Below are 12,426 nucleotides of genomic sequence, written 5' to 3'. Positions count from 1 at the left end.
GGGGCAGAAAATAAGAAATATACTAAAATTCGTAGCTCTGCTTTGTTTTTTAACTTCTGTCAGGAATTATATGTTATAAGCATATGTTGTTATATATTATTCTCTAACTATATATTACGTATTACGTAAGAGATATGGGCCATTTATATCCCGAAATTGCGTTGAGGTTTTGTCTGATAAATATTTGTATATCGGGTAATTAGGTATGTAATTAGGAATTAATAAGAAAATTCCATTTCATTTTATTTTATGGACCATCCTCGCTATTGAAGTCCATAAATCGATGTTGGAGACTGTCGTAAGATTTACATGAGATTATTCAAATACCAAATTTATACCTCCAGTTCATTTTACGATGCATTCTCCAAGTTTAAACTCATAAAGAAGTTGCTCAAACATCCCAATAATTTATGTCACGAACTTGCTGCTTGAAAAACAATCTTCTAACAGTTTTATTACACCATTTGTGCACATTAGAGATTATTTAAACTGTTCTATCCACGTGCTGCAGAATTTTGAAAAACCTGCATCGACTTACAAAAGGGAACGAAATTTCTAATGGAGGAAGATCCTAATTAGCTTCAATTAGGGTATCACTAAACGAGCTACAAATTTACTAAATCGACACCTACATCATATGAAAAAAGTAGAAATTTATTTTAAATATAAGAAATGAAATATAAATAAATATTTCGTTTCTAAAATTGATATTGGACTGAAATAATATGCACATTTTCGCGCAGATTGCATATTCATACAAATAACCCTAAAATTAAAGAACAGAAAATGGGAGTTGATTATTTTGGTCTATGAAGATCTCAGATAATATCCACATCCTGATTTCAATTTTTGCATAAAATACATATATTATGCACGCGAGTATAGCTTCGATCACACAATTTTAGTAACCACGGTGACCAAAAAATCGGCGAACCTATTTCAATCCATCCAATTCGATCAACAATGGGCTTCGTATTAAGACACCTTATCCACGAGATATAAAAATCGAGAAAAGTCTCGTTAATCGAATTTTCCGTGACTCACGCGATGCAGTAGCGTAGACGTAAAACCCGGCACGAGAAGAAGACTCGTTAATTTGCCGAATGTTTTATTTTCGTTCGAAAAGGGCCTGATGCACAGCCACGAGTGTACCGAATCGATGCTAAGTGGCCATCGCGTTAATATCGTTTAAATGTCTGCGGATAATGGCGGGCGGGGTTGGTCGTTACTCGCGGAACAAAAGGAGAGAATGCTTCCACCCCCAAGCGCGACTTACTTGTTGCTCGTCGTGGTCTACGCCTTCTCTCCCGTGAATATCCTCGTCCAAAAGCGCGACATTTGCGTGCAAAAAGAGAGAATCGGAAAGCGAAAGAGATAAGGGCGGGAGAGAGGGTTGAAAGGGTCAGTGATCTTAGAGGAGCGGATTCATCCGGAAGCTAGACAATGGCTGCCGTGCAGAGATCGTCTTTGTGTGCCGTGGAACAATCGACGAGAGACCGTTCCTTAGAATTCATAAACGGCGCTGCACACCGCGACGGTTTGTAATAGCGAATGACGAAGGAGAGTCGTCGAACCCGGACAAGAACGTTGCAAAATTTCGGAGCTCTGTTCCTGTCGTAGCTCTAGCTACGTCCCTGGGTCTTGGGTGTGGTGGATAGACCAGGATGTATTCGAATAATTCGAGAATCCTCGATTTTCTAGAATAATTTTGGCTTAACTCGTCCACTACACGTGAATCAATGGCAGAAATGATATAAACGTGTCAAAAATAACAAAAATATCAGAAATATACATTTTCAGTAGAAGCAGCCAAGGTGTAAACGTAGAAGTTGATACATACTCTCTGGTATATGAGCAATTCGCAAGTTCGCTTTTCGAATTTTCCAAAATCGAAGCACCACAAATGGAAGATTAACTTCCTCCATTTAAATAAAATTCTACTTTCCATTTCCTGCAGTTAATCGGCTTGGCAAATGAGCGAGTCGTATATGGAGCATTATCGATGAAATTGCCTGTGTCACACGTTCAAGAATTTATAGCCATTCGTCGAACGAGAATTGCAAATATACGATTTATATATTTGTTCCAGGGAAATGAAAGAAAGGGAATTTTCAAAAAATTTATCTAATTATGCAAATATTAATCCCTTGCACTCGACGACTTTTTGGCTGAAGAAGAGTAGGAGTTCAAAGATTTTCTACTATAAAGCTGATGATATTTTTTTGAGCAGTAAAGAAGAAATAGTGTAATAATTAACACGTAGAATTATTTGATTTCGATACTTGGCACGCCGTTATATTATCTTAAATTTGTCATATTAATTAATATCGATCTCTATATCGAAATTTTATTAAATGGCGACTGAAGAACGCCTCTCGAGTGCAAAGGGTTAATAAGAATTGATATTCAGATCAGTGAAATGAAACTACGTTGAACTAAAGTGCAACATTTTTTCTTGCAATCAGAGAATTTAATATAAAAAAAAAATAAAAGAAATAAATTCCATTTATTCCAAATTATTTCAAAATTAAAATACCTGGACACACGAGCACTAGGATTTGTTTCATTTGTAACAAAAATTGATTGCACGAAAATGAAGAAAAATCCGAATATCTCGTTCACTGGTCGTCTATTACACACTTAGCTTTTCCCAGCGCAGTTCTCGCAACCGGCTGCGCTTTTCCGCGTTTCCTCCGTTTCCGAAACGCGCGACGGGGGTACACGCGGGGCGTCGCGATTGTTCGGCGTCGCGTCGTCGCGGCGAGCTGGAACAAAAGAGGAAGACGGTGCCGTTTATGTAACAGGCGCCGCTGTGAAAAACCGAGAAATTCGCCGGTGTCAATTACAGCCGCTTCTGCGTTTCCCGTTGAATTATACCAATAGCATATTCTCCTCTCCGTGCGAGACGAAAGAACACGGGGGTGGAAAATTCCGCGGCATTGTCCACCGGCAGCGACGATCCGTCTGTGTTTCAGTTGGTTCATCCGATTCGCGAATGTTCGGTGTACTAGTTCCTGTGGTTTAATTTAACATGAGCGTGAGTAATGCTGCATGTATAGGATGTCGAGGAAATTTAATACGAGGGGTGCGATGTTTGGGGTTTGTAGCTCTTAAAACAGGGTAAAGGGTGCTCGGTTCAAATGGAACCTGTAATATATTTCCTTGATTTTTGGAAAATAATAATGGAAATATGCGATGTATTAGGAATTTACAGGCCAAAGTAAGGAACTCTAATTTTAGTTTATATTTTTGGTTTATATATGAAATAAATTTCTGGTTTTGTCATTTTCGTGGGGTTAATTTTGTAGTAATCGTGTACTCTGAATTATTGGATTATTATAATATCAGTTACGTCTTTTATTTCTTACCAAATTTGGGGGCGATATTTGGGGTTTGTAGCTCTTAAAACAGGGTAAAGGGTACTCGGTTCAAATGGAACCTGTAATATATTTCCTTGATTTTTGGAAAATAATAATGGAAATATGGGATGTATTAGGAATTTACAGGCCAAAGTAAGGAACTCTAATTTTAGTTTATATTTTTGGTTTATATATGAAATAAATTTCTGGTTTTGTCATTTTCGTGGGGTTAATTTTGTAGTAATCGTGTACTCTGAATTATTGGATTATTATAATATCAGTTACGTCTTTTATTTCTTACCAAATTTTGGGAATTTATTAGTTATTTTTAAAAGATTAATAGCTTGGTAATATTGATTTTAAACTTTGTCATTTTTGGTAGCTACTTTTTCATTTTTATCATCTGGTTAATCTATCTTCGATACAAAATTGTATAGAATAGAGTACATATATTTCTTGCAAATCTGAATCTGAAGAAGGAAGGAAACCACGACTGAAGTTAAATGTACGACTAATAATCCGATATTGAAGGATAAAGTTTCACAAAATATTTTACCAGAAAATAATATCTTTTACTTAGAAAATTATTACTTTCATTTTACTTAAAAAATTATTACAATTAACCAAAATAAAGCTACAAACTTATAGTATTAGGTTGGTAGAAAAATAATTTCGCCTTTTGCATTTTCGATTTTTTCAGCTTGATATTGGAATAAATTATTTTGTAAATGTGGTTAAGTTATGTATAGTTCGAGAGCGCTGACTCCGCTCTATATTTTGATAATAAACATTTTGTATGTAGTTATGATTTACGTTTTACTTAGGCCATTTAATTAGAGATGGAAAAGAAGCAAAACGAAATTATTTTTCTACTAACCTAATATTACAAGTTTGTAGTTTGTGATCTCTATACCTTGTTAATTTCTAATCCACTCGGATCTCAAAGGAATGTCAGGACAATCGGAGCTATTGGTTGGGATTAGCCCTTGCGTCTTCCTATCCAACCCCTTTCTCTAACGATTCGCGAGCCGATCCGCTAAATAGGCAACGTCTGAACTTCGCGATACGGAAGTAGTCGAAAGCATTTAATATCCGTTCAACACACTTCGCCGGGGGTGTAAGTTGGACAACTACCCCGACGATCGAAAGTATTAAACGGCGTGGAACGAAAATTCGGAAGTTCCCTCTTCGACGACTCGGTGAGCAGCGATGGTTTTAAACTTCCAGGCGAGTTCCTTATTTCGCTCGGCGACTCGACGAATTTGCATGCATATGAAAACGGGAGATTTACAGCGACATCTGGACGTTGCTCCGTGACTGCGAAAATGCGCGAGTCGAAGCTTTTTCCGGTTTCTGTGTTTCGTTTACGATCATTCGAGAATCATCGCGTCGTTTCGAAATTATCGCGAGGTACCATTAGCGCTAGAATTTTTAAAAGGGGGGCAGTGAGTTCGAAATTTTTGAAAATATATCTCTCGTGCCTTTGGCAAAATGTGATCCATTCGTTTTGATTCCAGTATAATCGCGTCATTACAAAATTATCGCGAGGTACCATTAACGCTAGAATTTTTAAACGGGGGGCAGTGAGTTCGAAATTTTTGAAAATATATCTCTCGTGCCTTTGGCAAAATGTGATGCATTCCTTTTGACTCGAGTACAATCGCGTCATTACAAAATTATCGCGAGGTACCTTTAATGCTAGAACTTCTAAAGGGATGATAGTGAATTCGAAATTTGATATTTTCATAATTTTTGAAAATAGATCGCTTCTACCTTTGGCAAAATGTGATCCATTCGCTTTGATTCGAGTATCACTGCGTCGTTTCTAAATTATCGCGAGTTACCTTTAACACTGACACTTCCAAAGAGGTGATAGTGAGTTGGAAATTTGATATTTTCATAATTTTTGAAAATATATCATTCCTGCCATTGACAAAATGTGATGCACTCACTGTAACTCGAGTATCATCGCGTCGTTTTGAAATTATCGCGAGGTATCTTCAATGCTGGAACTTTCAAAGGGATGGCAATGAGTTCGAAATGATTTATTTTTGTCATTTCTGAAAATATATCGCTTCTGCCTTCAGCAAAATGTGGTCTATTCGCGTTGATTCGAGAATCATCCCGCCGTTTCGAAATTACCGCGAGGTATCTTTATCTCTGCCGCTGGAATCATCAGTGTGGTGGTAGCGAGTTCGAAATTTTTTATTTTTGTAATTTCCGAAAATACATCGCTTCGGCCTTCGATAAAATTAATATGTCGTACGCCGGTCTCGCAATATTGCGAAATTCCGCTGTCATTGTTGTCGTTTAATTTTTATTTCGCATTTTAATTTTCGCAGTCGATAAAATAGTAGATTCCTCTGAAATATTCTCCACGTACTATTTTTTTTATAAAATCGCACTTTTGATGTATTATTTCCGAAATATTCGTTGATCGTAACGGATAAAATCACGCTGTTACATGTGACCGTTTGTATTTCTCGCATCACCATAATTGTTATTACTTGCGTGTAATATATTCGTGTACTCGTTATACATCGGTAGTTCCGGTGTTGAAGCTCGATTATTTTTTCCGCAATTCTTTGTCAGGAGGAATTCAGCGACACGTGTGGGAAACGAGGATATACGTATCCTGGTTTAATTATCGGGTAAATAGGGGTTGGTTTCGTTCGAATTGCACAAAGATTTACTCCGAAATTTGTTGCTTTTACGATTCCCTTTTTTTTCCAGTCTGTTTTTTACGTTCGTATAATTAGGATTTATTTTATTCGCCTTTTGAACGGGTTTCCTGTCGGTTCTTTGATGACGTAATTGGTTTCGTCACGTGGAATTTGTTCGGGCTGCGTGAATTAGTACCTTGAATTATAAAAAAGTTTATTTGGGAATAAATACTTCAATCGGGATATAAATCGTTTTTAGTGCACCTTGTTAAAGGGGAAAATAAATTAAACGAATCGAGGTAAATATGTTATTTGTAAGCAAGGATGAGTGAAGTACTCTTTGGGGTGCTTTTAGAACATCATTATACCTTACCAATACTTATTGCAGTTTTAAAAATTTTTTTTCTGTTTTTTTTTTTTATTTTAAAATTCATCCTTTGCTTTATCGTCAATATTCATAGCAATTTTACAATTTTTCTGTATTTCTCTGATGGTAGAGGAATTAATTAGATACTTTTAGAAAACACAATTCCCTTATTACGAATATTTATTGCAGTTTTAAAAATTTTTGTCCCCCCTTTTGAGAAAACAATTCATCCTTTGTTTTATTATCGATATTCATTTCAATTTTTCAAATTTTCTCTATTTCTCTGACGATAGAGAAATTAATTAGATACTTTTAGAAAGCATCATTCCCTTATTACGAATATTTATTGCAGTTTTAAAAATTTTTGTCCCCCCTTTTGAGAAAACAATTCATCCTTTGTTTTATTATCGATATTCATTTCAATTTTTCAAATTTTCTCTATTTCTCTGACGATAGAGAAATTAACGAGATGCTTTTAGTAACTATAGTTGCTAATAGTTATTTATTACATCACTGTGTCTATGATATATCGTTGGTGACGTTTTGTGATATTTCCAAAGCAGTTTTAAAATCGCTTTCTGGAGCTCTGCCCAACAGCTTCGTCACAGATACCTGAATAGCCTCGATATAACGATGGTATCTCGACGTTCATTTAAATTCATGAAAGTTAGGAGACAGTACGGCAGCGAAAGAATATTTTTATACGCAAACACTGGTACATCGTTCAATATTCACTTATCAGGTAATTGGATAGGAGGTTGCTTCATTTTGCAGTACAAATGTGGTCAGGAAGAAGCAGTTTATAACAAGAGTTAAATCACCTCAAACCTCGTCACATTGAAATAATTAGGCGTCTCCTGTGCACACGTGATATATCATGTATGAGTTCGAACCAGGAACTTTCGTAATGTAAGATGGATTATTAAATAGTTTCATGAATACTAGTTGTTCCTACCCGATTTCCATTATAATATAATCTCAAATAGACAGGATAGAAAAATAATATAGATTGCGTTCAATGGCCTATATCTCTTTCAAATTTTAGAATACTTTAACACGTGTTTAATTTTTAGGGGTGAAAATAATATATTATATATTACAGGAAATAAGTCAAAGAATACACGAAATCATTTTTATTAACATTCCAAACCAAATTAGATTTATAGATAATAAAATTAATAAGGTGGATTATTAAATAGTTTCATGAATACTAGTTGTTCCTACCCGATTTCCATTATAATATACTCTCAAATAGACAGGATAGAAAAATAATATAGATTGCGTTCAATGGCCTATATCTCTTTTAAATTTTAGAACACTTTGACACGTGTTTAATTTTTGGGGGTGGCAAATCCTCACATCTCAATGTATTATATTTTTCAGGAAATAAATCAAACGGTACACGAAACAATTTAAACCACTATTTTAAAATTAAAAAGAAAATAAAATTTGTCAAACCTGACATGGAATAATCAAATTAATTATCAGATATAAATATAAAATATAAATATAAAATATAAATATAAACGAAGGAATTTGAGAAGAAATTTTTCCACTTATTTGAAAGACGAATTTGAATGATAAAATTTCAATCTCCGAATGCAACTTTCTCTTATCAAAATCTGCCGCAAATTTCTTCGAGAAATTTCGAATTATGGCGTTACCATTTTCCAAACCTACCCCCTCGATTACTCGTAGAAATGGCTTCCGGACGAGCAGAAATTAGCAGGGAAGCCTCTATCTGTAGCTAGCTAATCGTCCAGGGAAAAAAGGAAGGGATAGTGGTGGGAAAGCTACAGATTCCGTAATAAATCTCGCGAGGTAATATATCGTAGGCATTTATTAAGCAGCCACGAAACGGAAACCACGCGCAGCTGTTCGCGGAGCGACGTGCCGTGCTACAAACAGACGAAACGGATAATAATCGACACATTAAATCGGCACAATGAGCCCTGACAAGCGTAATTTCGGTGGTTCGAGAATCCATTGTTTCGTTTAAGCAAATACGCCGTCCGTCGATCTCTAAACCATCGAGGAATTAAATTTTCGCACGCGAATCTCGAGGAATCGTAAATCTCGCGAGTCGGCCATTTTGAAAACGAACCGCGGGTGTTGATAAAAATTTACATCTGATGAAATATATGTAAATGAGATCTTTGGCTCGAATCTTCGTTTCGATCGGAGACAGACACATATGGCAAGATCAAGATGGAAGTAACGTCATTTAAATTAGTATAATAAGAGCTGCTTCGTTCCTTGCGAGAAATTTATTTATTTATTATAATATGAATCATTTCTTCTTTTATCTGGAGTTTTCGTATATCTCGTCCTTGTTAATTATTAGGAAGATTAATTTTGTTGAATAATTAATTAGACTTTCGACAAATTATAATATTGAAAGACAATTTTTGTAATGTTTTGTGTCACTTGTCTTATTTAAATTGTTTATTATTATTTTGGGATGCTATGAGGGAAATAGTTGAGAAGGAATTTTTGTAAATTATAATTCGAAACTCGATAACCCTAATTTTCCAAGGTATCTCATTAACATTCTGTTCGAAATTGAATATTAATTTTTCCATAGGAATTTGGTGGTAGGTAATAAAATTTCAATTGCTTGCTTAATTAATTTTTGAAAATTGATATGAAAATCATTTCTTCTTTTAGCTGGAGTTTTCGTATATCTCGTATTTGTTAATTATTAGGAAGATTAATTTTGGTGGATAATTAATTAGACTTTCGACAAATTATAATGTTGAAAACTAATTTTTGTAATGTTTTGTGTCACTTGTCTTATTTAAATTGTTTATTATTATTTTGGGATGCTATGAGGGAAATAGTTGAGAAGGAATTTTTGTAAATTATAATTCGAAACTCGATAACCCTAATTTTCCAAGGTATCTCATTAACATTCTGTTCGAAATTGAATATTAATTTTTCCATAGGAATTTAGTGGTAGGTAATAAAATTTCAATTGCTTGCTTAATTAATTTTTGAAAATTGATACGAAGATGCGATCTATCAATTTCACGTAATTTTGAATTTTATTTATTACCAAATAATTGGGATATTAAAAAAGTTACTGTATACAGAATTTAAAATTCAGATTCCATTTCCTCTTCTAAAATTACCAATAATTAATTTCATATTTTTTTCGCAGCTAGTTCGTAACGATGCAGCTGAAATTCTGAATAGATGATTATATAATTATTGATTAGGCAAGCTTATTGCCTGTTACGTGTCAAGACTATCGCGTGTACATGTTTCATTCGCACCTAATAGGAACAATACATTGTTCGAAATTACAGCTAGTCTGTTATTAACTCGATAGCAATGGTAATGATTTCGTTGTGTCGTGGTAAATAATGATTACCTCGTCAAATCGCTGATAACTTGAGGTAATTGTCGTTGATTGACCAGTCTATCACAAGTGTTTGTCTGTTTACCTCCATTGGCACAGGGAAAAGTCAGCACGACGCTGATTTGGTTGTAGACGCTTAATTATGCAATCATCGACGTAGTGGTATATTATTAACACGTTACACATTCCTAAAATTCGATCCTTACTCGATAAGATCGTTCCTTCGATCGTCATTCCACTATAATTCATTGTCAGATCTGACAGAAAATATATTTTACATGGAGTTTGAAATGGGCACTTTCTGTCATCCAACTGAAAATAGAAAAATATTTAATTAAGAACTATAACGTCTCTTACGTTGTGAAATTGCTAATTTTAAATTGCATAAGTAAATAACATAAAATTTAATAAAGGAGTTTAATATTTCAACATTTTCATTTTAAACCACCCTCACAGAAATAGAATAGAAAATTAACAACAGTTTCAGCACTTACATATAAACTTCTGCCTTCGTGTCTTCAATTTCTTCTTGCCATAAATCCAAGAAATTAGAAATTTAATTATCTTGTCAATAAAGCTAAAATTCTTGAATTTACACTTCTTGGCAGCCTTCAACTCCACACATATACAGCACAAGAATAATTCATAAAAATAGTGCAAATACGTTGTTCCTCGATCAATCAAACTCTCGCCTCCAATTCTTCCTTCAAAAAATTTCAATATCAGGATATCGTTTCCCCATCGAGCGTACTAAACGCGAATTAATTTAATCTCGCAATCAGTCAAATTTCCCAATATGCAGTGCCGATTTCACGGGCACTCGCGACGAATATCAGCGAATTTCGACGAGATTTCACGAATATTTTTTAATCACATTCGAATATTTCTTATCCTCTTCATCTACTCAAAAAGGATGTGTACTCCTTGGCTCCGGCATAATGCCGAGATTACTCTCCTGGTAAATGAAAGCGTCATTGGTACTTTTGATGTCCACGAACTCTCGCGGATGCGTATCACCGCCTCTTCCTCCAGCTTTATCTCTAGACGTCCTCAAATTCTGAGCGATAAGCTGCTTTCGCGGACAAATCTCTCGCGAAACTGAGGACTGCATTGTTAAACCGTGAAACTGATTTGGTTGTCCTACCTCTGTGCCGATGATTTAAAAAATGGCTCTCGAGGCGAAAACCAAGAGAGATCTGAGATAAATTCGACGGTTTAACTAGTGTTAACAGGGTTTCAATTTTGTGTGAAATTTCATTTACCTTAGTTCACGCGATTTTACTGTATTCGTTAAATTTATTTAGGTGAAACTATGAATTTTCGTAATTTTTGAAATACAAATTTCTTTATTGTAGTTTTGCTTATGGCTGGAGTAAGTTTGGGAATTTTTGACCGGTTATTTTTAAGATAATTCGGTCCCCAAGGGGTTCAGTTTTAAATTCAATATGTTCGTTATTTAAAATATAAATTTTCCTGAGTCTCATTGGATCGTGAAGTCAGGGATATTTGTTAATTTAATTATTAAAAGCAGGGAGAGAGGCTTACGCGAAGACAGTCAAAGATTTGCTAAAGTCAGAGATTTGCTTATCCGATTGTTAAAAGTGAGAAGGGGTATTAAAGATGTTTGCAATTTCGTTAGAATTTTGTAAAAATTATGATTTTTTGGAAAATTCAGTTGCCATACGTTTTGAAGGTATAGTGTTAAAATTAGGGCGAATCTTCGCCTTTCGTGCTTGTCGATCTCGTTGGAAACTCACCCCAGAGCTTGCTTGTTAGAAATTCGCAAGTAGGTTTCACCCCAAGGAAACTTAATAAGCGGCTTTTATGGATAAATATACGGTGGAAGAAAAATATTTCGCGGTGATAGAACGCTCTCAGACGTTCCCCTTTTATCTTTCGTCGTCGTTTAAAATGGTCGCTTCGAATTATTCTTGAGGGATTAGCGCCCAAGTACAGAGGACATCTTCGCTTTCATCCCCTTTATTTCTTCGGTAAGCTTAGGAGAATAAAAGGTACCTCGAAGCGATTAGCGTTCACGCAGTGTTCGTTTCCGTGGATTATGTAAATTTTGTAACATATACCCTTATGGTTCATTATTCCTGTTCGCTGTTGTTAAGAGTACATAAGTATTTTTATTATTTATAGTTAAAATGTTAATGTACGTGGCTTCGTTGTTAATTGATTTAATATTTGACGACCTTGAACAATGTATTTGCATAATGAATCTTTTAAAATATAAATTTATGTACAAGGCAGCAGTTAGATATATACACTGGTAAAATAATCAGAGTTGTGTTGATAGTTGGATAAATAGCTGGTATATTTTGAATATTTTATTTTGTGTATTTTGCTGTGAAAATTGGGGAAGGAAAATAAACAAAATCTTTAATTAATTATTTTACAGTATATATTTTATATAATACAAATATACTGTAAAATAATTAATTAAAGATTTTGTTTATTTTCCTTCTCCAATTTTCACAGCAAAATGCAAATAAATATAATATAAAATTTTATATTATTTTTAATTGTTTATCCCGAATAATTTGGTAACAGGATCCTTTTTTTGTCTATTCACAGATTTGTCGAGGAAAAAATAAAAAATTGATATTTCTGAGATTCGTCCCTTTTTCTATTTAATTGATCGTATACCGATCATCTTTGATCGATCGAATG

The 12,426-nt window shown here is 34.5% G+C and overlaps 1 protein-coding gene across 1 annotated transcript in view; it reads left to right on the top strand.

Moving 5' to 3' along the window:
* The window catches only part of LOC108548572 (neuronal acetylcholine receptor subunit alpha-7-like), a gene marked incomplete at its 3' end in the record, with an annotated part of 147,379 nt that overhangs the window by 97,051 nt on the left and 37,902 nt on the right, over window positions 1-12,426 (top strand). The window lies entirely within an intron of this gene.

This window comes from Eufriesea mexicana, unplaced genomic scaffold (assembly GCF_001483705.2).
Source record: "Eufriesea mexicana isolate 0111107269 unplaced genomic scaffold, ASM148370v2 scaffold1730, whole genome shotgun sequence".
NCBI lineage: Eukaryota > Metazoa > Arthropoda > Insecta > Hymenoptera > Apidae > Eufriesea > Eufriesea mexicana.
Note: the sequence above shows the minus strand (reverse complement) of the source record. Positions and strands in the feature narration are given on the sequence as shown.